General features: G+C 39.6%; 1 long non-coding RNA gene across 3 annotated transcripts in view; it reads left to right on the top strand.

The window, feature by feature from the left end:
* Positions 1-26306, top strand: part of LOC104146108 (uncharacterized) — a 192230-nt gene that overhangs the window by 135549 nt on the left and 30375 nt on the right. Inside the window, exons 8-9 of one of the 3 annotated variants that reach the window (XR_011139090.1) lie at positions 1485-1550; positions 2158-3208. The exons of the other annotated variants lie outside the window; for them this stretch is intronic. This is a non-coding gene — a long non-coding RNA (uncharacterized lncRNA). Of the gene's footprint in view, positions 1-1484; positions 1551-2157; positions 3209-26306 lie in introns of those variants that run through there. 3 annotated transcript variants of the gene reach the window in all.

Genomic DNA, 26306 nt, shown 5'->3' with positions numbered 1-26306 from the left:
ATGTCTGAAATCAGGCAGAAGAATCACACTCTGGAGGTGAATATTTCTTGCTATTGCCTATAATGGCTGTCTAGGATAAGTAGCTAATCTGAGATGACATAGTTAGGTGAAATGGCTTCCTCTTTCTCTTCTAGGGTGGGTAGTATTGGAGGTCTCTTTGTCACATATAAGCCAAACTGCTGAGATGTTTTCTGACATTTAGAACTACATTAGATGGGCATTTGGGAGCTTCTGCAAAATGCAGTTACTCAGCTTCTGAGTGGGATGGATACTGCAAGCTCGTGACGCTGCTTTTCTGAATTCCATCATGATTTGAAGCGTACTTCTTGTGCCAGTGCAAAGTGCCAATGTCTATTTTTAAATCCTTCAACTGTTTAGGACCTTACTGTAGTTATGTCCTACTGCTGACTTAATTAGCCCACCTTTCCCCCCCCCCACCCCCACCCCAAGACTAGCACTTCTCAGCAGTCTATTTTGGCTCTTTTTTAGTGTGCCAGGTAAGGGTGTGCAGCCCTTTATTCTCATTGCCTACTGGTCCACTGCTTTCATTGGTACACGTGGAGGCAGATGTCAGCTGTTCTTACACTAAATTGCACCATCTTTTGCAGTTAGTCTGCCAGTGAATTTTCATGCTATAGCTAATGGTACAGCAGCTATTGACAGCTACTGCCAGAAAGCATGATCTTGCTCTGCTTTTCTCCTCTCCTCGAGCAGTTACCAAATCTGAGTCATGCCTCAATGTGACTTGATGCACCAGGCTGACCAATGGGAAGCTGTACTTTTTTTTTTTCCTCAGGGTTAGTTTTCCACTGGATCAACCAGTTGAACTGACTCACATTGCAACTACACTGTCATTAGGTATGATAAACAGGAAGCAGAGGGAGCAAGTGGCTACAGACTGACACGGGTACAAGACTTCCTTCACCCCTTCAGCTGCATCATCTTAGCAGCAATGTCAAATGGAAATGACTGTGGTATGGACTGTTCATCAAGGCAGTTACTGCTCTGTGTGAACAGAAGGCTTTTAATGTATTTGGTTGTCTGTTAGTGTCTAATTAATCAGGTTTGGTTTTGCCATTCTATAAATGAATTTGTATTGTCAGGGAAGGTCTTAAAAAGTAATTTACCTGATACCATTTAAGGATGGAAGATTCAGATGTTTATGTTATAAAACATCTTCAGATGCCAAAGTGATAGCTCTGATTTATAGCTTTGCTATTGGGTTATGCGGTGCTAGAGTAGTGGATATGCTCTTTTGGTCAAATGAGAATAAAAAAACACAGTTCAGAGTAAGGATGGTGGTTCTCAGTGAGTTGCAGCATTGCCCTTGCAGCACTGGGCAGGTTCCAAGCATTAACCAGGTTCAGTCTGACTAGTGCAACATCCCTTGCTGTTTCAGCTGCATATTGCTTTTTAACTTCCTATTCCAAAATAGAGGTGAATGTTGCTATCAGCATCTAAACATTAATTGCTTCCTTTCCCAGCAGCAAGTGCAATTCACTGGCAGGCCTCGAAGTGTGGAACTCACCCCTGAGACTGATAGCGCCTCGGTAGGTGAAGGGCTTTTAATGATTGCACCCACAATGCAGACACTTTGGTGCAGGAAACGTGCTAATGCAACTTACTATAATCTTTCACAGCAGAAGTTCCCCTCAGGGGAAGACTGATGTTTGTTGTAATAGTTGGATTTCATGAGATGCCTTGAGAAAAGTGAATTATTAGGGATCAGAAAGACGTTAAAATATGTGAACTATACAGTCAGCAGCTTGACCATGGCTGGCAATTACCTGAATGTGCACCTCTTATCCAGATTCCTGCCGGCTGTTAGGATTTTCAGAATTTTTTAAATGATTTTCAGTATACCTCCTGGCAGCAATCTCCAAAAATTTGAGCACTTAAGACATCTCAGCTTGAAGCTCTCAAAATCACTACTTGCTTTTAAAAGCTTTGGCCTTCTGGTAGTGCCGCGTGTATAAGTGGAAATGAAATGGGTCCGTGCAGATTTGCTGTATTCCACTGCCACATCACTGTCCCAGTGCCAGAACAGCCAGCCACAAATTGATTCCACCAGCACTGGAGGAAGTATTATGTATGAAAAAGGAAATTATGTCTAAAGTTTGTGAAAGAGCCTTAAATCAGGATTTCCTGTACTTTTAGTTTTTGTGTTATTTAGGAACAAGAGTCAGCAACCTTAACACCATCTTAATGCAATTTTGTGTGTGTGTGCTGGAATTTCCCTTGGCTTTTTGGAATGCTAAGTGAAGTGAACACATGGACCCAGCCGAAGTGCAGTTGAAGAAAGACTTTTATTTAAGTAAATACTGTCAATTGTAAGTGTTTACATTTTTACTCATGAAATGAATAAAAGATTTATATGCCAAATGCATCCTCTCTACCAGCCAACAAGGAGTTCAAGTTCTTTCTGGCATCATCTACAGAAGGAAAAAGAGCAGGGGAATTTCCTCTAAGAAACCTCTTTGGTCTAGTCCACCACCAGTTTCTATAGAGACAGTATTCTGAAAAATCATCCTCATTTATAGCTATAAATAACTCCCACAGTTCAGTGCAAAAGTGGAGCTTAGCCATAGAACTTACTGTGCGTAAGTTGGACAGTATTTTGGTGAAATGGAGATCCAAGGTAGATCAGATGGTTATTAGCAGTTGTCAGTGAGAATTTATATAGTCATTAGAGAGGGAAAAGACTTGCAAAGGCAGCCTGTTAGTGACTCCATTTCACTCTGCGAGGATTGTGTCTTCTGCTGACATCTCAGGGAGCAATATTACTGCAGCGTGAATGGAGAGGTACACGCTGCACAAAGCTGTGTTAATGGGAAGACTGGTACTACCTTAACCTTTCCTCCCCTCCTGGTAATATGGCCCCTGCATAGACTAAGTGTCCTGTTTCTCCTGTGCTTCGTGGTTGATGTTTATATAGCTTTTGAGCTCTGCACACTTGATGATGTATTTTTCTTTATAATGGCCAAGTGAGAAGAGAATTATTATCTCTATCTTACTGATGGGTAAACAAGTCCCAAAGCAATAAAGGGCTTGATTTTTAAGCTACTTCTTTGACACTTTGTTTAGAATCTTAAAACTGTTTAGATTCTTAAAGATAGAGGAAGGCTGCAGGACCCAGACGTGCTTCCTAGGGCTTCAGCTGTGTCAAAGTGTGCTCTCTTGAGTGGAGCATCCCCCTTTCTGCACCCCGCCCCTGAGTTTCCATGGGAAGGAAGTCTGTGAAGGCAAGACAGAGCGCCCTGGAGTGCAACTGCTCTGCAGTCTAGGTATGGCCAAGGCTCCTAGAAGGGATTTTTGAAAACATCAGGTGCCTAATTCATATTGTTCTGTATGGCAAATAGCCCCTAAGTGTCCCTGGAAATCCAGCTGAGTACTTTCTGAGTACTTCCTGTATTCTTTAACAATTTTGCCTCTAAGCGACGGCTCGAGATCACAAAAGTAGCCTGTGGCTGCCATGCTAACCTCTGGGATATTTTTTCTTCTGTGCCAGTAATGATTCGTTAGAATGAACTAAACTGATGCAAGTTCCCAGCAGGACTAGACGCTTTTCCTGATGAGGCAGAAATGAGATGTGAACCCTCTGTCAGCTGTGTGGAAGGGCTGGGCTTCAAGCAAGATTTAGGTATTAGGGAGTGTTGGACAATGTTGGTTCCCAACAGGGAATTTGGTAAGTTTATAAACCTGGGTTTGCTATACTGTCCTGTGTCCTGTAAATCCTAAATGCTGCTAAATACATTTTATGTTGCGTTCATTACAGGAAAATGCTTTAAATTGCTTTGTATATCCACAGCAAAATACTTTCATTGACAAATGCGTTAGTGTAAATGAAAAGTTATGTAGGAAATGCAAATACTTAATTGAGGCAATATTAAATTCAATACATGCTCTTTATAGTAGACATCATCAATATATGTATGTGCATAAGTCTGCAGTTTGGAAGTTTTGCATATATTAAGGGTTAGTCATGAGCAGTAAAGAAAAAAAAAGATCATTTTTAGATACCTCTAAGTTTTCTAAACCCAAAAAACAATCAGAGGATCTACATTTTTCAAAGCATACACAATGGGACATTTTGATGAGCTAAAATTTTGTTTTGCTTTGAAATGATTTCTTGCAGGAAAATTTCAGTGAAAAGAGGAGTCTTACATTTTGAAATCAACATAATCGTATCCTTTTCCCAGTGTTTCATGACACATTGACAATTCATGATTTGCCAGATATCAGAGGTCTTTACCTAGATTTCTCTTCTGAGCCAGCCTATGCAAAGCACTGCACATAGGTGTGTATACTGCACATATATATAAAGCACAGTTATATATACTGGGGTGATATCTGAAATAGATCTTATTCCCATATTAACTTTGTTTATTAGAGCTCAGACTACCCAAACTAGAGTTAAATTAGCAAGTTTGAATAAGGTCTTAGGAGCAGAAGACACAGCCAGGTCAATTTACACTGCTTCTTAGCAGAGAAATATAGCCTTCATGGGCTCTGTGCTGCTACAGTTTGCTTGCTTCTGGCTTTCAAGGTATCTTCTTTAACACTAGCTTGGTATCTCGGTGTTTTATTGCAATGTGCAGATTAGACAGTCTGCAGTTCCTGAAATCCTAAGGAAGCTAATGCAGTCCTGACTTGCACATCACGCTTTGTAGCCTGGAGAGGTTCCTTTGTTCTGTATGAGTTATGTTTTTATGGGGCACTTACTTACATTCATATGCTCTTCTGCAGTACAGTGTGGCTGTCTGGATGCTTCTTCACTTAGACAGTCAGTGAAGAAAGAATGAATAAGAATGGCCTTTTTCACTACTAAATTCAAAACAAAATATTATTGGTACAGTTATACCCAAATATAGCAGAAGCCATTGCATGAAAACATAAAATCTAGATTATTTACTGTTTATGTAACAATATAGCAAGTAATTCTGTGAGCAGCAGAGGCCTTATTTTGTATAGATTTGTGTCTCATGGTTGGATTCGCTGGAGTCTAAGAAGGTTTGACCTCTAATTACCTAAGGGTGAAGTAATCCTGTTTCTGTCCATATGTGGATTCTGGATAGGGATCTAATAATGACTGAGCTCATGTTGTCTCCTTTTGCCCAGCAAGTGTTTTCTTCTATTTGCCTGTTTTCATGAAAATAAGGTCTTCATTTCTGTGAGATCATCATCCTTCTGACAACTTTGGTTGAAATTAGTCAACAGACTCAAAACGTACATGGAAAGGAAAAGAAGCACACACACAGGCATGCCTAATACACACATACCATGACTGCATGGTCAGTGAACCTCTTTCCTTGAGAAACGAGGCTAACAATACTAATGAACCCCAGAACTACTGTAGGTCCAGTTTATTCAAGATAGCAAATGACTGCTGTCAGTATTTTATTCAAATCAAAACTAAGCATTAACTAAATATCCAGCATAAAGTCGGTATGTCTAATATGTCAATGCCTGAAGTGTTTCATACCAGTACTGAAAATATTAATTTAATTTTCCTGTAGAAGCAATTTTATCGTTTTCAGCTGTTGTCATCAGTTTAAATATTAACTAGAACTCCATGGCTTTTTAATTATGCCTTTGCAATTGTGATTACTGTATGTATAACTGTGGGAGGGTCTTTCATTCTCATTTATCCTTTTCTTTCAATTTCTAAGAAATTTCTTTCCATTAATAGTATTCCAAGCTTCCCATTCATAATAGAATCCTTTCCAGAACTGAAATTGTCTCATCTATTGGATAATAACTTTCTCATAGAAGTCTTGGATCTAATCATCTGCCTAAGTCATGAACCTTAGTAACAATTGGCAGAGGTTCTGCCTTACAGCTCTGGCACATATGACTGCAACACTCACGCTATCATCCCCAGCTTATTCCAGAGGCTGCTGCCCTCAAAGAGAGGGGCAAGGCAGGATGTCTGGTCATGCCAGTTCACTTGGCTTAATCAGGGTTGAGGTTTGGCTTGCATTAAGATACTAACTGTCAGTGGGGTTAGCGAAGGGACAGACGCATGTCCCTTTCTGAAGCAGCACCATCACAGTAATTTCTGGCAGTGGGGCGTGGAGTGGGTAGGTAGGAGAGATGACATTGGTTACCCCTCTGGCGTGGCTAAATGCGCCAGATCCCTTCTCTGCGAAAGCCTTTAGCAAGTGGCTGTGATACAATATTTCACCTTGCCTCTCAAATTTCCAGTGTTCCCTCTTCTATATAGACTGAGCCTGTGTTTTCTAGGCCTGCTGTTATGTTAACCACAGAAATCTCTTATCCAAACAGGGATTCTTAATTAAAATTAACTAAAGGTACAACATTAATGCACACAAGTTAAACCTTACAAGATTCTTGTGTGGGTAATCTCTGGCAGACGTAAATGGCCTTAAAATAAAATTCAGCTTCGGTCTGAGTCAATCTAACAGCTCACTGTTGCTGCCCTGGTCCTGTTAATGCACTCCTGCCACCTCCCTTGTGTGAACTCTGGCACTCACAAGACCCACATTGAACTAATTCCACTCATTAACCCGTCAGAAAAAAAACATCAAAAACACAAGCAATTTTCTCTGAGGCTAGTGAGCTCAGCACAAGGAAAGGGACCTGTCAGGATGGCCAGAAGCAGGGGCAGGGGAAGGGAGGAGCAGGGCATGGGGCAGCCCCTTGTAGTGACAGTGAACCACTGGGTCTGCTAAGCCACATTACTGGACTGTTTAATTTGAGGTACTATGAAAGTGGGAGAGATTTAGTGGGAAGAGGGAGAGTAAAAGCTAATAAACTAACAGGTAGCTACAAACAGCAGAGACCAATGAGGCTTTCTCTGGATTTATATCTCAAGACTGATCTTGCATGTGACTTCTCTCAAGTCTAATAAGGTTTGAGCTCACACTGCACCCTTACTTCAAGGGAGGGCTTTATAAGGGTCCCTATCACAAGGGTCTCTCTTTTCTACTTGGCTGAATCTTCTTCTAAAATCTGTAGGAACTTAATATCCTTGAAACCTCCTTCCCTGCCAAATTTTGTTGAAATTGGCCAGAGGATCTAAGTTATTATAGGACACTAATAGACAAAGGAGCACTTGTCCACACATACGTACTGAGAGAGAAACTGTAATAGCATGGGACATATTTTTGTAGAAAAAGAAGAAAAAGTCTCACACTGTTAATTCTCCAGTTTTGCTGAAAGAATGGGAAATTTGAAATTACACTAAAATGCCCAAATTGGAAAAGTAAAGATGATTACAGTTTTTAAAATTGTTATTCAAACTATGTTGACCAATCTAGTAAAACTACAATTCAAAATATATTTTACACCATTATGGATCTCAGAGCCTCCCGGAGAGCACTAGCATATAATTCACCCATATATTAAGTGTAAGGAACAAAAATATTTCATAAAATGCATACATTTTCAGGCAAGCAGTTTAGTAAAGGCAACCTGAGATTAGAGATACAATTCCACCAAGGACCTGTCACCGTATGAGTTGTAATTCTAATTTACAGCTGCAGTAGCACACCCTGCATGAGCCTCACTTGATTCAATAACATTCTGTTATTTCTAAGAGCTGCAGAGTGAACCTATATCAATCTCCCAATACTAAATATATCAAGATGTGACAATCACTCCTTTCCTTATGGATTAAATAACAATTTGAAATGTCAGATTTGGATGTACTGAGCAATATGCCTGCTGCCAGCCATTGACAGCAAACCACAGTAGTTAATTTGACTCTATGGAACATTTGAAAGCAGGCAAGCTTGCAGCATGAGTGTAAAGCATATCTGAGGTTTCACCTGTGTATTTCAGCAAATTTATCATACGTACCTATTAATATTTTAAGTTGTTTTCATTTAAGAGTAGCTTCATACATGATAAAACACAATAGGAAAGGATGCTTAGAGATTCTGTTGTTAATGAATTACCTTCAATTGAAATTCCTCTCACAAATATCCTTACACAGAGGAAATATTTTTCCCCCTCATAAACTTCCCTCCCATTAGAGAACATTTTATATCTTGACTACAAAATAGAAGGAGATTCTCAATGCTTCACAAGCCTTTTCCTGATTAAGGTAAACAATTTAATTACCTATCTAAATTGTTAGTGTGCTTCAGTAGGCTGAGTGACAGATCTCATACTTGCAGACTTTTTTTTACCTGTCCACCTGGCTTAGATCATGTGCTATGCATCAAATTCTTTATAAACAAAAGCCTAGTCATTTAGATACAAATTATCTCTGACCATAAATTAGGAAATAAGCTCTGAGTTTGTCTCTAATTTCTCAATTTAGATTGCTGTGGTTTGTTTTTTATTTAGAGATCCTTATTGCTTGGATGTTTTTCCTAGGACCTCTAAGCAAAATTGTTACGGACAGAAATAATCACATTGTGATATAAAGTCACAGTAAGGTAAGTGTTACCATCTCAGCTGTTTGGTTCTCAACCATTCATTCCTCCTTAAATTATCGTGAACTAACTGCCACTTGAGGTGAATAAGAAGCCAATACAATCATCTGAGCACAGATGTTAATATATATGTGCATGCTCTGTGAATGTATGTCCAATTATTCTCATATACACACACACACACACGCACCCACCCACCCACCCCCACACCCAAGTTTATGAAGGTGGCATCAACTCCAGCCTTTGGGTTTTGCCATAGCAGGACACTGTCCGAGGTGATCTGTGTGTATGGCCTAGAGTTAGAAGGGCTGCAAGTGCCAGCTACAAGGACACCCTGCTGACAGAAATAGCTAAAGGATGTGAACTGCAGGCTGTCTTCTCTAACCAGAGAATCTACCATCAACAATAAATGAAATAAATGAAATGTCCTACCGGCATAGGTCATTATGGCAAAAGGAGGGCAAATGCAGAAATCGGTGGAGACATGACCTTTGCCCATGCTGACAAAAGTTTCCCCTGTTCCCGTTGTGGCCTAATTGCTTTGCCTTTCCCTGGATGCCCAATAGTTTACAGCGGCCAAACTTAACCTTCCTCTGTGTTCACAACAGAAATGGTAGCATTGGTTTAAGTTGTACCAGTCCTCTGTTGGAGGTAGGTGCGCGCCGAATGAAGTCAGCAAAAGTGCGTGGGCTTGCGTGTCTCAGGCAGTTCCCTACAAAATCTGGTGTGGGGTTGGTAACTTCCAGGAGAGAGGCTGAACAGAGAGCTGAGGGCAGTAATTTCTTAAACTGCAAAAGTGAGATTTGCCAGAGCTTGTCTGACCAAGCCCTACCTCCCCCTTTTTGAAGTGCACAGGTAACCTAAGAAGAGCCAGGGCTGCCCACTAAAAAAGTCTTTGAAGATACTTCTAAAAACTGAGTTGGGTTGATTATATTACACATTTGTGTGAGAAAATAGCTGATTTCATCTCTAAAATTACAGGGGTATCTCAGTGGTGAATAGTTTTATAAATCAGAAACAAATGCTAGTTAGGCAAAAAAACGGCCTGCAAACTGCTAAGAGAACTGGTAATGGGAACTAGGACCTTTGAATTATGGGTCAGTGACAGAAGCCCATCCTAAGTCAGTAACAGCAGCTCTTAGAAACTTCAGTTGATCTGATGATTTTCTGTAACCCAATGTGAAATAAAATAGTCATTTCAGTTTGGTTCCTAGTAGGTAGGTATTACCACCAGCATGAGCTGCTTCCCTTCCGCCCCAAATAAATAAACAAAAAATCCATTATCCTATTAGTACCAGTTGATATTATATCAGAGAAGCAAAAAGCCATATTTTTCTGTTGTGCCTTGTGGAGGCCTGTTCATGGGACCAAATGAAAAGGCATCATTGCTACCGCACAGAAAGTTCTTGTTCTGTGGATGAATAATTCAGTTTCCGATGTTGCTAATCCAGTGCCTTTCAGAAGCATTAAATTAAGTATCAATTAAGTATGTGTCTGAAGTCATTTCACTGCTTATTTTTTTGTTTACTACTCTATTACTCCACCTATGAGAACCGCGTGGAAAGAAAAATTCAGCATGCGAAGACAAACAGGGAATTCTATTTTGAATTATTGGAGAACTGTTTTGCAGTAGCATGAACAAAGTTTTTGTTACACCTATGATTGTTTTGTTCTTTTTATAAATGTTATTTGGTATTTTTTCAGTTTCCTCACACTATAAATAGGCATCCTTTTTCAAAATCTCTCAAAAGTGGTAGTGTTCTCTACGCAAATGTTAATCAGCTTATACATTGTATCATCCTCATGTCCCTTTAATGAGATTAAGCTCTTCTTGCTGAGTGTGAGATTTCCTGAAGTGCTCTATTCTTCTTGCTATTTCTATCAGAGGAAGACCCCACCCTTCCTCTGTCAGGTATTTTACAAACACATAAAAAAGATAATCCCTGCCCTGACAGAAAGAATTCCCTTTACCCAATCTCTAACATTCAAGGGCAAGTTTCACAATACTTCTTGAGTCAATGCAGTGACTACCACTGCCAAAATGGGGAAGCCTCCCTCCTGGCCACTCATTCCTCTTCTTCAGAACCGTCACTGATAAAAGTGCTTGTAAAACTAAGACCTAAAAGTTAAACAGTGTGAACATCCTCTCCCACTTCAGCACAGCAAAGGCTATGCTATGCTGTGCACTGTGTTTTTTGGGGCCACTGAGCCATCTTAAGCAGCCCCTATCTCCTTCTCAGTTGTGCAGGTGTAACTGTTTCTGGACCTACAAGGTGATCAAGACTGCGAATTTACCCCAATTAAGTATAACCTTCTCTCCTCCCCTACATTTTTTTGCCAGGTGGCATTTCGTTCAGACTAGTTCTCTGCTCTGGTCCATCGTGTGGCCCCACTAAGAGTGGTACCAGCACAAGCTGAGGGAGCAGTGCAAGGGAGCAGGCGGGAGCAGGCACTGCATAGGCTACTGCTGTGACTGTAAAAAATTATTGTCAAACCATCCGCTAATAGTACCTACTTGCAATTTAGAACAGAACATCTCAGACTTTATCTCACTGTATCTTTAGTTAAAAACTGATAATTAGATGTAAGAATTTCTTACAAGTGTAAAAGAGGGTTAGAACATGATGAAATGAGTTAGTATTACTGCCGCAGCACATGCGTATGTCTGTATACACACATATATGTGCATACACCAAGAAATACTTCTCTCTGTAACCAGGAGCAATCTAATTCTTAGCTGTTAGCTGCTCTCTGCTGATCACTTTAAAAGGCTAAAATGCAAGGAAGGCTTCAACAGCCACGCTCTACAGTTTCCTAGTGCCCTTGGGCGTCTTATACCAGAAATAGGAAAAAAGGAGCATGGAGAAATTTAAAGCATTGCTTCTTTGTCTGGCCTGCAGCCGACTCTAGGCATAAGCAAAACAGCCTGTTCCCGAAGGCTGCAGCCGTGGCCATGCCTGCTCTGCCTATGGTCAGGCTCCTGTGGAAAGTCAAGTTGTCTGTAGTTGTTGCAAGAAGATCAGGATGTCCTGGGAGTAGTTAGCGTGGTGATGTCTTCCGGTAGCAACAGCTCTCCCTCCCCATCTTAGGCTTGCTGCTCCCACTGCTGCCTCTCAGTAGGTTTCCTCTGCACCACCTGGCTTGCTGCCCTCACATCCCTCCTCAGCTTGGCATAGCAGAGCTGAAATGTTCTTAGCCACTAAACCACTCCTTTCTAGGTTAATTCTCCTCTGCTTTACTCTGGGGAAAGACAGTGATGACAGGTACTTGCACCCCGTATCTAAATAACAATTAGTATTCTGAGACCATCTCTAGGTGGCTGATGACATGCAAGCTTGTCTCTTCATATGCAAAGAAGAATATTGGACAGACATCTTACCGTAGCATCTTCTTAAATACACAGATGTTTGACACACGCAGGCACCTTCCTCCCTTTCACAGATACTGGTGATCTTGTACAAGAATGAGGAAGACACTTGAGCCTGAACAAAAGCTATAAAGCGCTTGCTATATCATCTGTCTATCTATCTTCACTGTGCCTGCTGGAAGCCACAGAAGCAGAGGACACACCCAGACTGGGAACCAAAACCACCTAGCAACCATAGCCTGAATGAGAGCTTGAAATGCTCTGCCATGTCATTTATCTTCCGTGTCCCTCCTGGCAACCAGAGAAACAGCAGTTGAAGGCACACCCCATCCGGAAACTAGAAACACCCAGCACTGGACCCTGAGTAAAAGCCTGAAAGAAGCAATCCCATTCAGCTCCCGTTTCCTGCCAGCAGCACTATACCTGGCACAGGAATCAGTTAGGTAAACAAATGCCATCACAGCCTCTGTAACTCTGAAAAATGACGTAAGCTCTCCATGCTGATGAGAAACAGTCTGCCTTCGTGTCCACAGGGCAGCTCGTGCTTCCCATTACAGTATGAACTGAGCCTATTAACTACAACCTTGTCTCACTTCAAGCACGTGTCTGTAAAAATGCACCCTGTTTGTGGTGTGTCTAAAATCTAGGTTGTATGCAACTTTGACATTGGTAATTGAAGACCAGGCAACAGGCATCTCATTAGGCAGTTTTCGTGGGAGAGGAGACGTGTATTCCCTCCATCTCCCTATTAAAAACACCTCAGTCCTACTCACATGTATCATCAAGCACAAGTTCTAATCACTAGGCACTTTATTTATTTTCTGCATGTGCAAACACAGAGGATGGAGGTTCTAGAAATTCTCACACAGGAAATATAAAGTAAAGAAATCTTCATGTAATGAAATTTTCATGTAATAAAGCAAAGTCTTAGGCTCATCTAGAGAGCGTACTAAAGTACAGATTAAAGATGCAACTCTTCTTTCCGTAGAGTGAATTGAAGAACAGTCAATAGATTTGATGCTAAGGCTTCTTCACGTCACCAAGACTATTATTTGGGGTAGAAGATAAACTACTTTATGAATACAGGGACAGGTTTTGGTCATACCATTCAGAATAACTAGAATCTTTGCCTGTAATTCTATTAATTTCACAGGCAATGATTCTGGGTTTGTTTTATTTCATAAATTATTTATTTTTATTCTGTTTACAGTTTAATATATTTTTGTGTTCGTATTTTTAGAAATTTTATTTTGGTTTTATTTTTAAAGTTCATTTCAGTTTTCCTTTCCTATTTATATATATATCTCTAACCTAATGTTAGAGTCTGAAAATAAATCGCTGTATATGCTGTATTTTACTTTCTAGAGCCTATTTTCCTTGAGCTAATGTTATGTTATGCAAAAATGAAGGAAGAGGTGTAAAATTAGACTGACAGCAAGACTCTTTTCCAGTATTTCAGACAGAACTAGCAAACCACCTTCAGTTCCGATGGTCTGTAAGTGCTGAAAACAAAAATTAATTTGGTGACACTGAAAACACAATTAATTTTGTCGTGTACTGAAAAGATCTACCAATCTACCTTGTGTAACTTGCCGATAGGGATCAGAGGTTGTCCATCACACCATCTGCCTTTCATTCAGCAAGCTTCCAATTTCCTACAGACAGTAGAACAGCTGGGAACAAGCCAGCCTGGAGGCGCAGAGCTGGGTGCTGTCGGCATATTGCTGGCGTTGTAGCTCATTCAGCACATTCTTTCCCAGAGGTCTGGTTGAAGTGCCCTTGAATAGGGATGGTGAAAGGTCAGGAGTAAAAGGAGTAGTTGCAGATCTGCCAGGAAAGATCTGAGCCATCCTAAGGCATAATCATTCCTCCCTGTGCTGTCTCAGAGCCAGGTCCGTGAAGCCTCCTCCTCATCCATGGTATGGAGAGCAGCAAACTTGTTGAGTTTTATTAGCCTGACAATTCTGAGTAAATGACAATAGTAGAAAAGTCTTTGCGTGGTTCTCTTTACATAAAGATGCTTGTTAGACCATCTAACAAAATAATGAAAAGATTTGTGAAAATTTGCCTTTCAAGCTCCACTTATCGATACTGGCAAAACAAATCAGTTTCTCACAGAGGCATTTTTAATTTAGCTCCAAAATCATTTTTGAAACATAATAGTTCATTGGAGTTTACAAGACTTGAAAGCTTTTCATATGTCTTTCCATTATTTCTAATTGAAAGTGCTTGAACAACTGCACAATGCAAAATATTTCAAATATTTCCAAACTGACAACATAAACGTTTTGAAATTTCTGGTAAAAGCAGGTTTTCAGCTTCTGATAAAGTCTAATATTGATGTAAAGTTTGGTCTCCCAGAAGGGCCTTGTTCTGTGACTGGGCATTTTGTTGACATTTTATCCTTGGGTCAGTACATCCATTGTTGCTGCAGCTTAGACAACTGGAAATTGGAAACCCATTCGTCATGTTAAGTTGCTTACCAGAATAAAAATACAAGGAAGCTACTATAGCCAGTTTTTCCATCTCCCCAGTGAAAGTGAGCTCATTGATTTCTCTATGGAATTGAGTGCCAAACAGCATTATCCAGTGGTTAGAGTACAAGACTGGGAGTGAAAGTACACGTTTTCTCCTCACAGGCCTGCCATTAGCTAAGTGAGCAGTAGTTGGCAAGAAGCTTAATGTTTCACATTATATTTGAAACCGATGGACGTATCAATGCAAACCATTTCTGCACCTAAGGAAATAAAGGTTGCATGGCTGAGATGTCTGTTATTTCACTCTTCTTCTTTTTTGCTCAGTCAGCAACTTTAAATTTGACAGAGAATAAGGGCATGAGTATTTATTAAGTTACTAAAATTTCCTGAAAATTGTCAAATAAGCAGAGGGAGCAGAAGGAGATCCAAACTGGCACTCCCATTTTCTCCTCACTGCCGCTTTGGGGAAACACTGTAGCATAAGCCCAACAGTTACCTGTTCTGTTTGTCCTTCTGACTGGCAGTCATTAGGTGCATCACACCTAATCCATCTATACACATGGAGCTACAACTCAACCACTGCATATGCTGTTTCTTCTCAGCTTGTAAAGGGATACAAGAGAAAGCTGTGGGCACTGTTGGATGCAGGGGGAAAAATTAGAAGATCCACACAAGGGAGCTGGAATATTTGTCCGTCCTTCTTAACAGGGACATAGGATGCCGTCCCATAAAAAAAGAACAGGCTTCATAGGTTTCTCTGCTTATGGAGTAGCTTATTGCTATTAATTGGTCATGATCTACCAAGAGCTTTAAATTCGAAATCAATTTCTTTATGTCCCTTTGTTCTTATATAGTGGGATTGAATGAAAGCCTTCAGGTAGAAGTTATGCCCCCTTCAAGAAGGTGTTTTCATCTAATTTTTTTATTTCATGTTTGCAGTAGAGCGTTCACTCCAGTTACCATATTTCAACTAAAGAGGCAGTAACCTCTAATTGAAGAGTGGTAATTCATTAAGTCACGTAGTTCTATTACTTAGTATACTCTTTCTATTCCTTAATATAGTCTGGCTTACCCTGAGAAAAAAACAAAGTTTTAGGGATAACTTGCCAAGAAAGTGACTCCAATTTAAATTAAGGTGATGCAACATTTGTGTAAATACTAGTTTAATCTCCTTTTATTTCAATTTATCTTAAATCATATGTAATTGGCGTATAGCAGATGAAATAAAGTGTCCCTAGAAGAGTTTGCACTCAGTGAAGTTGGTTTTAAACTGACTTGAGCTAAACAGTGGAGATTTCTAATGCACACAGATATTTAGAATTTTCTAGCGTGTAAACTAGAAGGACAAAGTACTGTGCCCGAATTTGTCCCTCTTGAAAAATGAGATGGTGATGAAGTAACTAAGGAGGTATTTTGCAATCTTTAAAGAAGAGATGGGATACCAAAGCGATACCAATGCTGAAGAAACAAATTGTTATGGCTCAGTCTGTGTGTTAGCTGGGGGGGATATTATTTTAGTAGTGATACCTCTCATTTTCCTAATTGTGTTTTTTCTAAGCCTGTTTCTGTTTTTAAAATTCCTGGCTCTTTCTGTTTTTATAGCCTTTTTTATTACCCAATAATACTTTTAAGATTTTACAGATAATCTTTGACTGTTGGAGATTATTTTAAAATGCCCTGGAAATATTAAAAAAAAAAAAAAAAGCGGGGAGAGAATCTAACAAGTTCAAGCTGGAAGCACGTTTCTTTATATTTCGGCAGGAATCCAAGCGATAATTGTTAACCCAAGATAGTTCAACTACGTCTTAATCTGATGGCAGTGAAATAATATTACAATTGCATTCTCTAACAAAGATATCTTTCAAGTCGTATTATAATGCAGTAATAACTGAATATAGCAATTGTGATGTGACTAGTGCATTAATTTTTTATAAATTTATTTTTGTGAGCCAGTGAATATTCAGCACCAGGCCAATCATAAATGAATAAATGAAGCTATTTTGTTTTCTTTCCCTTTCTGTTCTTTTCCCATTACTTGCTGTAACATAACCTTTCCTGGCTATGTAGAAGTTTATATGATTTCATGTCAATCAATCAACTTCTTTGATATTTACATGGCTTGTTTTATTGGTTTATCTCAACACCCCACACCATGAATAAACCAGTTATTTTCACAGTAGCCTTATAAGTTAGGAAATCTTATTGTTCTGTTGCATTAGGAATTAAGAGAAATTAAACAAATTTATCCTAGATCATGTGCAGGTTGTGGCAGACCTATATGAAAGATTGAAACTGGTTAATGAAAGTGAGTTGAAGCCAAATCACTCACATTGTAGGCTAGTCCCATAGTTCAAACTCTGCCTCTTTTCTTGCCTGCATTTGGACTCTGATATTAAGAATGAATCAATCAAACCACCTTTTGTCTTCACTGAGGAAATGGCTGTTCAAACAATCAGCTGTGGAACTTTTTAGATCAGCACTGTCTTTCAGGCCACTCTTGAAGCTGTTTTGCAGCCTAAAATCTATGCTACCTACTTCCCTTTCTTAAAAAAAGCACTTGCATCTCAGCCTCCAGTAAAACAAACTACCCAGTGCAATCTCTTCCCTCAAATCCTGCATCTCAGCTTCCAGCAAAAGACCCTTTCATTCCCCTGCTGCTTAGCCAGTTCTCTATCCTCTTAGCTGAGCCCACTGAAAATGTTTGCTTTCCAATTATTTCCTGATGCATCCCATCCATACTCCTCCTTAGTGCTCCACCTCTGTAGAGATGCTCTGAGAAAATCATATTTCTATCTTTCAGCCCAACTTCTAACAGTGCAGCCCTTTAGCTGCCTTTAGCCAGCAAGGCTCCGTTCCCACAGGAAATATATCCCCTTCCCTAGATGCCGGTACAATCTCCTCAATCTCAGTACAACTCACCATCGTACAGAAGAAGAGGAAAAGATGGAGAGAAAGAGCCAGCCAAGAGTTAAACACCTTCAGATTAACCTGCAGTAAAAGCTCTCCATTTCTGATAATGTTTAACTTCTTATTGTTTGTCCTGATATCTTTGGTGATTGGCCTTCCGTATCTTAAATGTATTCTATTACTGCTCCCCAACATCTTTCCTCAAATAGTATATATTTCATTTCCCTAGCATTGCTTTTAGCCTTGTTTTCTGGGAGGTGAAACATGTGTAATTGAGTCATCTGTCAGTCCTCATTTTTTCATCCCTTTCTCCCCCCAGTAACTTTAGAACTTGTTGGCCAAAGTCAATAATATTTGACAGTCACCATGTGCACAGCTTAGAATTCACCACACCATATTCTGCACCTTGCCAAGCTGGTAGATTAGTACTCATATAAGTGCTATATGGAAGGGAACTGTGTAGGACAAATGGAAGGTATTGCTGGGGGTTTATGGGCTGTGGAGTTTTAGCAGTGCGATCGTAAAGTAACATAAGACAGAATTTTCCTTTGGTCTATGTCTATTCGGCTTTTTTGTATAGTGTTTTCAGCTCACTATATTTAGATACATGGTTTGAAAGGAACGTATATGTGTATGTGTGTGTGTGTGTGTGTATACCTATATATCACAATTGAAATATATGTTTCATATAATGATGGTGATCTCGCAATAAAAACAGGTGACATTATAAAGCAAACTGGTATATCTTTTCATAAGGCAATAAGATAAAGCTGATTTTGCCATCAGGGTAACCCAGATTTTTAGCATTTGCATTTGCTGGAACTAAAGGTGATCTCTTTCTACACTGTGATGATATGGATTAGTGTGCATTATGAGAAATTTGTTCAGTATTCTTGAATCAACAACAAAAACAAGAGAGTTGATAAGTAACAAAGGACCACCAACTTAAATTTGGTGCTAAAATGCTGAAATGCAGTGGCCCTCCCTTATCCCATGCTGCTGCTGCTTCCATAGGTAGAGCAACTTCCAGGAGAGAGATGGAAGTAGGCAGACAGAGATTTGAGATAGCCCATCTGCAAAAGCTTAGACGCACCATCTGACCTGGAAATACTTGCCCTCCAGTTGTTAACCCTATAGCTCGGAACAAGGCACAACTTAGTCCTTGCAGAGATATACAGGTCTACTCATATGGTAGCAAATGAGAATAGCAGTGCACAGGGAACTCCGTGAACGACTGTAGATGCACCCCGACCAGTACAGAGGAAATTATATAGGCAGCTTGAATATCCTTTTTGCCATATTACTGATATGCTATTATTTCTAGAATGTGAAGCATAGAGCAAAAGAGTTGGGAAATTCTACGGCTGGCTTTAAATGGGTTTCTGGTGACAGTGTAGCTGTGGCAATCTAAGATACAGATGACTACAGGTGCTGGGCATACTGGGGAAGCTGAGGTCCCTCCTGTCAGGACACTACGATATCATGTAATGTCCCTATCGGATTTGTGTAGTGCTCCTCAGAATGCGGCTCCATAGCCATATGGCTGCAGCCATGTTATATGGTGTAAGTGAAACGTGGGCACGTTGATCCAATGCAGTAGTAGGTTTCATCTTGATGATCTTTGGTGAAGAATGAGCAGGTGGCTAGACAGATCCTTTCAGATCTATAGCTGATAGTAAAGAGAAGGAATACGTTTATGCCTCAATCAAGAAGCGTGGCCCACTTCCCGCTTATTTTACACAGGTAGTGTTTACTATGGAGGGAAGGTAGAGCAGATATTTATCTCCAACGTTAGCCCATTCAAGACCAAAACTGCTAATGCGTTGCCTATAGCATATCAAGACCTGAGACTGAGCTGACATAGGACAGCTAAAAGCAGGAGAGCAAATATTGGTGGATGGGATACCCTTATCAATTCCCCCCCCCCCCAAAAAAAAGAAAGATTTAAGAAAGTGAATTAGTTGAAGAAATTTCCAGTTTCAGAACTGATCTGTTAAGCAACTATCACAAAGTATAAAGTAATGTTTTAAAAACTAGGTGATAACTACTATGGGTTCATTGCACACATAATACTACATTACACAAGTTTAAAAACTAGGTTGTATCAGTGACAGGACAAAAAACCAGTGCCTGTTGTTCTGTCACTGTGTTCAAGCGTATCTGCTGCACCGTCTCCTTTCTTACAAGTCCTCTTTCCAATGTCTATTTTTCCAGCTCTTCCTCAGATCTCCTTGTCACTTGTTGCTATCCTTTTAGCTGAGGCTGGGTGGGGTTTCATTTCATGGCTACCTGACAACTTATTTCAGATATGTGCTTCTGTTTCCCACAAATTATTTGAGGTGCCTCAGTATCAGTGTTGCTATGGCATTAGGCAATAAGGTTTTTTTAAAAAAAGATCAATGATGTTATTTTCTGCAGGGTACACTGTCTGTTGAAATGTATAATAAAATTACCAAGGTTTGTGTTTCAGATAAAAATGAAATCATTCCAAACACACTGCTTTTCTCTTTGCTCTATTTGCCTTTTCAGCAGGCTTTTTCCCTTTTTTTTCATACTGCATATATTTAGCTTTCCTTGATTTCTCACTTATATGTGGACTTTTACATGCTATCATTAATAGTGAAGTATGTATTGTGTAAGGCTCTGCGAGAAATCAGGAGACAAATCAGAAGAGATTTATTTACTTTTTTGCAACACGCGTATGTTTCATAACTGGCTGACAGAATTTTGGAAACTTGAGAATCTCTTCTGAGACTAATAATGTAATTGAGAAGTCTCTCTCTACTTATTCCCAGTACGAGATTAATGAATGACTAAGATTTCTCATTTTTATTCTTTTTCTTTTTTTTTTTCCCCAGCTCTATCACAGAATTCTAAATTTATAACACAAACGGTTTTTACTCTGGTAGTTTTTGGCTTCACAGAAAGCCTGGTCAGAAACAAACCTGAAATAGGTGCACGCTACGTATTTATTTGAAGTCATTAAAAAAAAAAAAAAAACCCTCTCCCTTCCAGTTTCTTTAGCCCAGATGAGCACAAAGGAATGTGGGTGGAACTCACCCTTCTGCCAAGGGTATTACCTAAGCCCTATTTTGATTGGGATTTAAGTGTTGGATAGGCCTTGCACTGCATGGGGGTGAAATGGAAAATCACAGAAGCCTCTCTAGGCCTTCCTTCAAAGCAAGGCTATTGAACAACACATGATTATTTCCAAGACCGGGAGGCAATGATGTCTCTAGAAGAGGCGGAAAGCAGTTCAGCGGTCACGAGACTGCTTCATGCCCCTATAGCAATAGCGTCGAAGTAACTAGTCTTGCTCGTTCGTATCTGATTGGCTTAGAGCGTGACTCCAAGAAAAGGAAATCCCAGGTTTGCTTTTTCTCAGCAGTTGTAGCCTAAAAAGGTGTGTCCGCATTTTAATGTAATTCTTAATGAATGCCAGAAACTGTTTTAATGCTACTTTGCAAAAGATTAAAAGAGAATGTCTGAAGGGGATAATGTAAGCATGGGAAGATTATATTTTAATAAAATTAATCCCACCCATAAAGGAGGCCTGTAACAGTGTCCATCTGGACAAATCTAATTTAACTCTCTGAGAGGCAGCATTAAACTTGTTCTATATGTTTTGTTAAGAGAGAGTGGAAAACCAGTAAAATCCTTCTCACATTAGGTGAAAGAGAAGACTCAGAGGACTGAGGATGTGGGAGGACACAATTTGCAAAATGCCTCTGACTTGCTGAAAAAGGATCTTAAATCCTGAGGTTTTAAACTAAGCTGAGACTGATCATCCTAGATAGGTAAATGAAAGGGAACACTCTTTGAGACCGTTAGTCTAAATGTTTCTCGGAAATTGAAGATGAACTATGAGAAGCAGGGAGGAAGGGGTAGGATGGACATCCTAGTCATGCATTTCCTACAGAAAAGCAGTTAATACGCGGTGAAACCCTCACTGCTTAAGTGCCCGATAAAAAGGCTGAAGTGCCTTGATTCCATCAGAAGAGAAAATACTCTCATCTGAACAGACCATTATGCATACGTATAGTTTTTAAAACATTCTCCCAGGCTCCAGAAGAGAGGCTGAGAAGAAATAACTCTCTCATGTGTGTGCCTGCGCTCGCTCTCTCTTTCTCGCTCTCTCTCTCTCTTTTTTTTTTTTTTTAATACAAGGAAATGTTGCCTCTTGCCAAGGAAGAAGGTTAGTCAGCTGAAAACGAAATTCCTCAAGCTGCGCCCTCACATGTCGCTGCTTGTGCCGCCGAGACACCTGTGTGCGCAGCCCCCAGAACCTTCCGGAGGGAAGCGGCAGTTGGCCGCCCCGCCCCGCCCCACCCCTGCCCCCGCCATTTCCCAGGTGCAGCCCCCCCACCCGGCTCCCTCCCACAGCCACCGGGAGCTGACATGGTGTCCTCCGCGCCTCCCGCACCAGCTTTCCTGTCTTCTGCCCCGCCATGGCAAACAGGGCTTACAGGTGATTAGGGGGGCAATTAGTCTTCCTCAAAGCTAGGCGACGTGAGGCTGGCACGGGGTTTTAGGCCACTGCCTTGTACACTTCAGCTGCTGGTGTGAGTCTTCAAGGCTAATGAATTAAATCTGGCTGCCTGGAAATCTCAGTGTGCCTAAGGAACTGGGTCCCTGGATCTGCCTGTGAGGTCCAGCAGTGTGTGTTTTCACAGAAGGATCTGGTTCCTGCAGGATGTGGAGATGTAACGCTCACAATTCAATAGTCCGACTCAACTCAGCAGCAGGAGATCTGGCTGACACTTTAAATGCAAGAAATACCCATCTCTGAGCAGAGCAACTTTGTACCAGCCCAATGCACCTACCAGGTGCTTCTGCTTTTGGTAAAACCAGAGCAAATGTGTGCAGAGCAAATGCAGTTCTTGGTGCAAGAAAAGGCATTCAATATAGGTGTTAACCGTTGTTTCATCTCGAATAAGAGCAATAGACAACCATTTTCTCGTCAATGAGGAAGTGTTAACTGGTAACGTCAGTCACTTGTAGAAAACAGATAATATATGCTAAAGCCTTTAGTAGAACATTTGTGCTACTGAATGTAAACTCTGTTCCAAGAGAGTGCCGATCCATTTTCTCCCCCTGGCAGAGTAGATGTTTCATTTATCCAGTGAGGATAATGAGTTTTATGAAAAGGAGATTTCTTTGACACAACTGGCTAACCAAAGCTTAATAGTAGAATGACTTCCATAATGGTGTCCGTCAGAATTGAGACTAATTTTGACATCATAAAAAAAAATTTGTCAAGCAGAAAAAAATCTATCAGCGCCAATACTTTTATTTAGAGTTGCAGCTTCAACATGGGTCACAACGCAGGGAGTGAGTAAGAATCAAGATGAATAACTCTTACTTCAGCCAAAGGTAATTAGAAACTTTTTGCATTCTATTCTATCATTGACTATAAGCGGTTTTTCTTTAGAGATGCCAAGTATCGAACTAAGTTCTATTGAAAGAAAAAAAAATGTAGGCTTGCTACAGTCCTATCTACCAAATTGTTCCTCTTATAATCAGAAATACTTAATTCTGTGCCCTACTTACCTATTTTTTGGATAATCTAACAATTTAGCAGGACTGTTTAAAGTAAACACATGTCCTTCAGAGATTAGCTCCAGTGGTAGACCTTTGCATCAAGCTAGGTTAAGAATTGAAAGAATAAGGTCCAGAGTCATGGGTTTCCATCATTAACTTTCATTTCCAGTATTCTCTTACATGTAGTATATGCTCATTCTTCTATGAGCTTTTTTGCTGTGGACCTTGGCTAGCATACAATTCATTTGCCTCAGCTTTTCCTGCAGCTTGACTGTTCAGGTCCTTAGCTGAATGTTAGCATATGAGTTGGAGAACAACTTCCAAACCATGTGGACTTAGTGATAAGATTGATGACATACTTTGAGACCAATTAGTGGAAAAGACTGATAATATATGCATTCATGAAAGCTGTTACTTGAACCTAGTCTTACATATTAAAGGAGAGCTCTTATTCTAGCAAGCAAAATTGAGTTGGTTATTAATAATACAGAGATGGCTACTGAGGGAAATACTTAGCTCATACGGGTGATTCTTATTAGGAGAGACTGGAAAAGCATAATTCAAATAGGGTAAGTGCAGCTTAGTGCTTCTGCTTAAAGCATTATAGTTGCAAACACAAAACCCCAATTTGTGTTTTCTTTTTTATTATTTTTCTTTTATTTTTTACTCTATGGCCTGTGGCCACGCCACTTAGGTCTGGGATCTCATCAGCTCTTTCAGAGTTAGCAGAGTCCATCTAGGACGGTACTAGTCTAAGCAAAATAAGGAACGATGCTTCTCTCTTGCATGAGTGGCAGTTTCTCCCTTATGGCAGCAATGACTTTATGGATTAGTCTGACAGCAATGGCACTGAGCTGCAGGTGATGCCGAAAAAGAAAGAATTCCTAATTATGTTTTATTATTAAAAATCCCAGTATATTTTTTTTCATGGCAGGCATTGGCCTTAGATAGACTGATGAACTGCTAACATAGTTGCTTCTGCACAAAGGAGGAGATTCTGTTCTTGTGCCCGCTGAGGGACACAGAGTCAAAGGTATAGCCTTGCAGGAGAATTTCTGGCATTCCAGGCTGTGGGGCAAAAACTAAGCAAGCCTCAAGAGGTAGACTTATGAATAAAGGCAAACAAAGCAAGTGTATCAATGTGTCAGATAGAAAGTGAAGTAAGCAACACAGTAGCCAGTCACACGTGGAATCTCTATTTCTTTGCCAGTTTTGAAAATCCTGTTTTACTGCATAGGTCCTATGCCTGAATTCTTTCAATAAGCTCAAAGATATGGATATGTCTGCTTATGCTGTCTAGTCAACGTTAACTGTCCTTTAAATGCATGATCCACAGATGATTTTCAGAATATTTTTAATGTTCAGGTTTATTAAATGAACAGAAATTATTCTGTACCATTCTGAATGAGTTAACTCTCAGAATCAAAATATGCTTGCCTAAAAGTGTATGTTTATACAATTTAATGAGTCTTAATATTGATTAATCTGAACAGGAGTAGGAGTAGCACTCACTCTAGTGCTGTTGGCCATGAGGGACATTTTGAATCAAACGGGGAGACGTGCTAAATTACAAGCCAAAAATCCACACCCACAATGTTCTGCCCTCAACTATTTTCTCGTCAGAGTACTGAGGACAGATATTTTAACATAGTTGTGTGCTAATGAGTTCTCCGTATTATATTTTGCATGCAGGATGTGACACATAATTAAAAAAAAAACAAAAAACAAAAAACTTGAGTTGCTAGAGAGAGCTGCAATTTCTTGGAGCAAACATTCATAATGCCTGTATAGAAAGATCTAATAAGTAGGTCAAGTTCCACAAAATTATTTATTTATCATCTCCTCTGTCTTTCCTTCCTCTAAAAACAGATAAACTGACTGCTCCATAATATGTTATTATTTGAAAGCTATTTGTTTTTAGTTTAATGTACTGAAGTAAGATGTGCAATATTAAATTCAATTTTTAAAGAGAATGTGTCTGAGGTCCAGAAATATTTTTAAATATACCTGTCAACAGTGTGTTTAGGTTTTTTTCATGACCATTGATCTTCACTATCCTAACTGTGATATCTTAAAACAGCTTCAGTTTTCAAAGAGCCAATGCCTCCTGCTTTCTGAAAACATGCCCCCTTCAAGCAGACAGAAGATAGAAGCTTCAAATGAAAATTGATTTTATAGTTCCTATATCTCTCCCTTATGTTCAGATACTCAGATTTAATACTTCATAAACCTTTTAACCAGTAAGTAGCTACCCCATGAGGTTTATCATTCACAAAGCCAGACTGTATGCTTCTCTGGAAAAATATTTCCAGCTAGCTTGCTGAGGAATAGATGATTTAGACTGAGAAGAAAGGACATACTAATGTTAACTCTAAAGAGAGGTATCCCTTTAAGAGTAATACATACAGGTTCTATCAAAAAAAGTTATTTTGGGTCATTTTTAGTGGTTTAAAGATGTGCTGTCACAAAATTTGATCTCACTTTTGCTGGTGTAATACAGAAATAATAAAATTGAAATCAATAAGGCTGCTCCACCTTTAAAATTAAAACATTTTAGCCAGTCACAGAAATGTTTCTTTCTTTTTGCTGTGTGTACAGCCTGACACATGGCAATGAGGCCCTTAGCTTTACAGGCAAAAGGATTAAAAGTGAAGAATAATGTATAAGCGTTAAAATATCAAGCAACAGTCAAGGGTTCAGTTTCTCTTCATCTATTTGGCAATGAAAAACCCAGAATGAAGTGCTCTGAGTGTGATTGGCACAATGTAATAACCTAAATAGTCTAGAATTGCCAATATTTTCAAGAAAAAATACTTCCTTCGCATTTTGGAAATGTCTCAACACATATAACCCAAATTCCAATAGTGTACTTTAGTGTTTTTCAGTTTTGTTACGTGAACAAGTTACCACAAGGTAAGATAGGGTGAAAATTGCCCACTTGCATATCATTGCTGTATATATACATTATATATCATTAAGCAGTGTAGCTTGCCTCACTTCACTGTACCACAGACTACCTCATGTTTACTACACAGCAGAAGAATGTACTCTGGAAATTAACACACCATAAAAGAAACATTTTATACTACTGTTTCTGCACTAATAACTTCTTCCTGGGACTGTACTTCTCAGTACAAACTCTTCACTGATTTGCTGTCCGTTCTTAGGCAAAGTTTCCTCTCAGATAAGCATATGAAGGAATCAGTGTTTCTAAATCCTTTCCTCTTCCTTTCTCCTTCTCTCATGGTCCATTTGTAATATTTCTTTGTTCTTGCCTACATTTGCACCATCTTCCACGTCATTATTTACAAATGTTAATACTACATATTTTTTCTCCAAAACATCGCTGTCGATGTTAAATGGCCTAAGAGATCTAATAGTCCTTGGCTTTGTTCTTATAAAGGTAGAATTGAGCAGTCTTGGTTTCTGTTGTTCTTATTCTTTTTCTAGCCATTATTCCTCAGTGTTTCTTCTCCTGACCTGCTTAAGGTTGTTGGACTAATGATATACCCTCATGGTATTTTTCAGATACATATACCTCATATACTTATCCTTTAGGCTGGAGATACTATTTACCTCTGTAAGCCTAGTGCTAAACCTAATGTGGTATAT

The sequence above is a fragment of the Struthio camelus genome, chromosome 2 (genome assembly GCF_040807025.1).
Source record: "Struthio camelus isolate bStrCam1 chromosome 2, bStrCam1.hap1, whole genome shotgun sequence".
In the NCBI taxonomy this organism is placed as follows: domain Eukaryota; kingdom Metazoa; phylum Chordata; class Aves; order Struthioniformes; family Struthionidae; genus Struthio; species Struthio camelus.
Note: the sequence above shows the minus strand (reverse complement) of the source record. Positions and strands in the feature narration are given on the sequence as shown.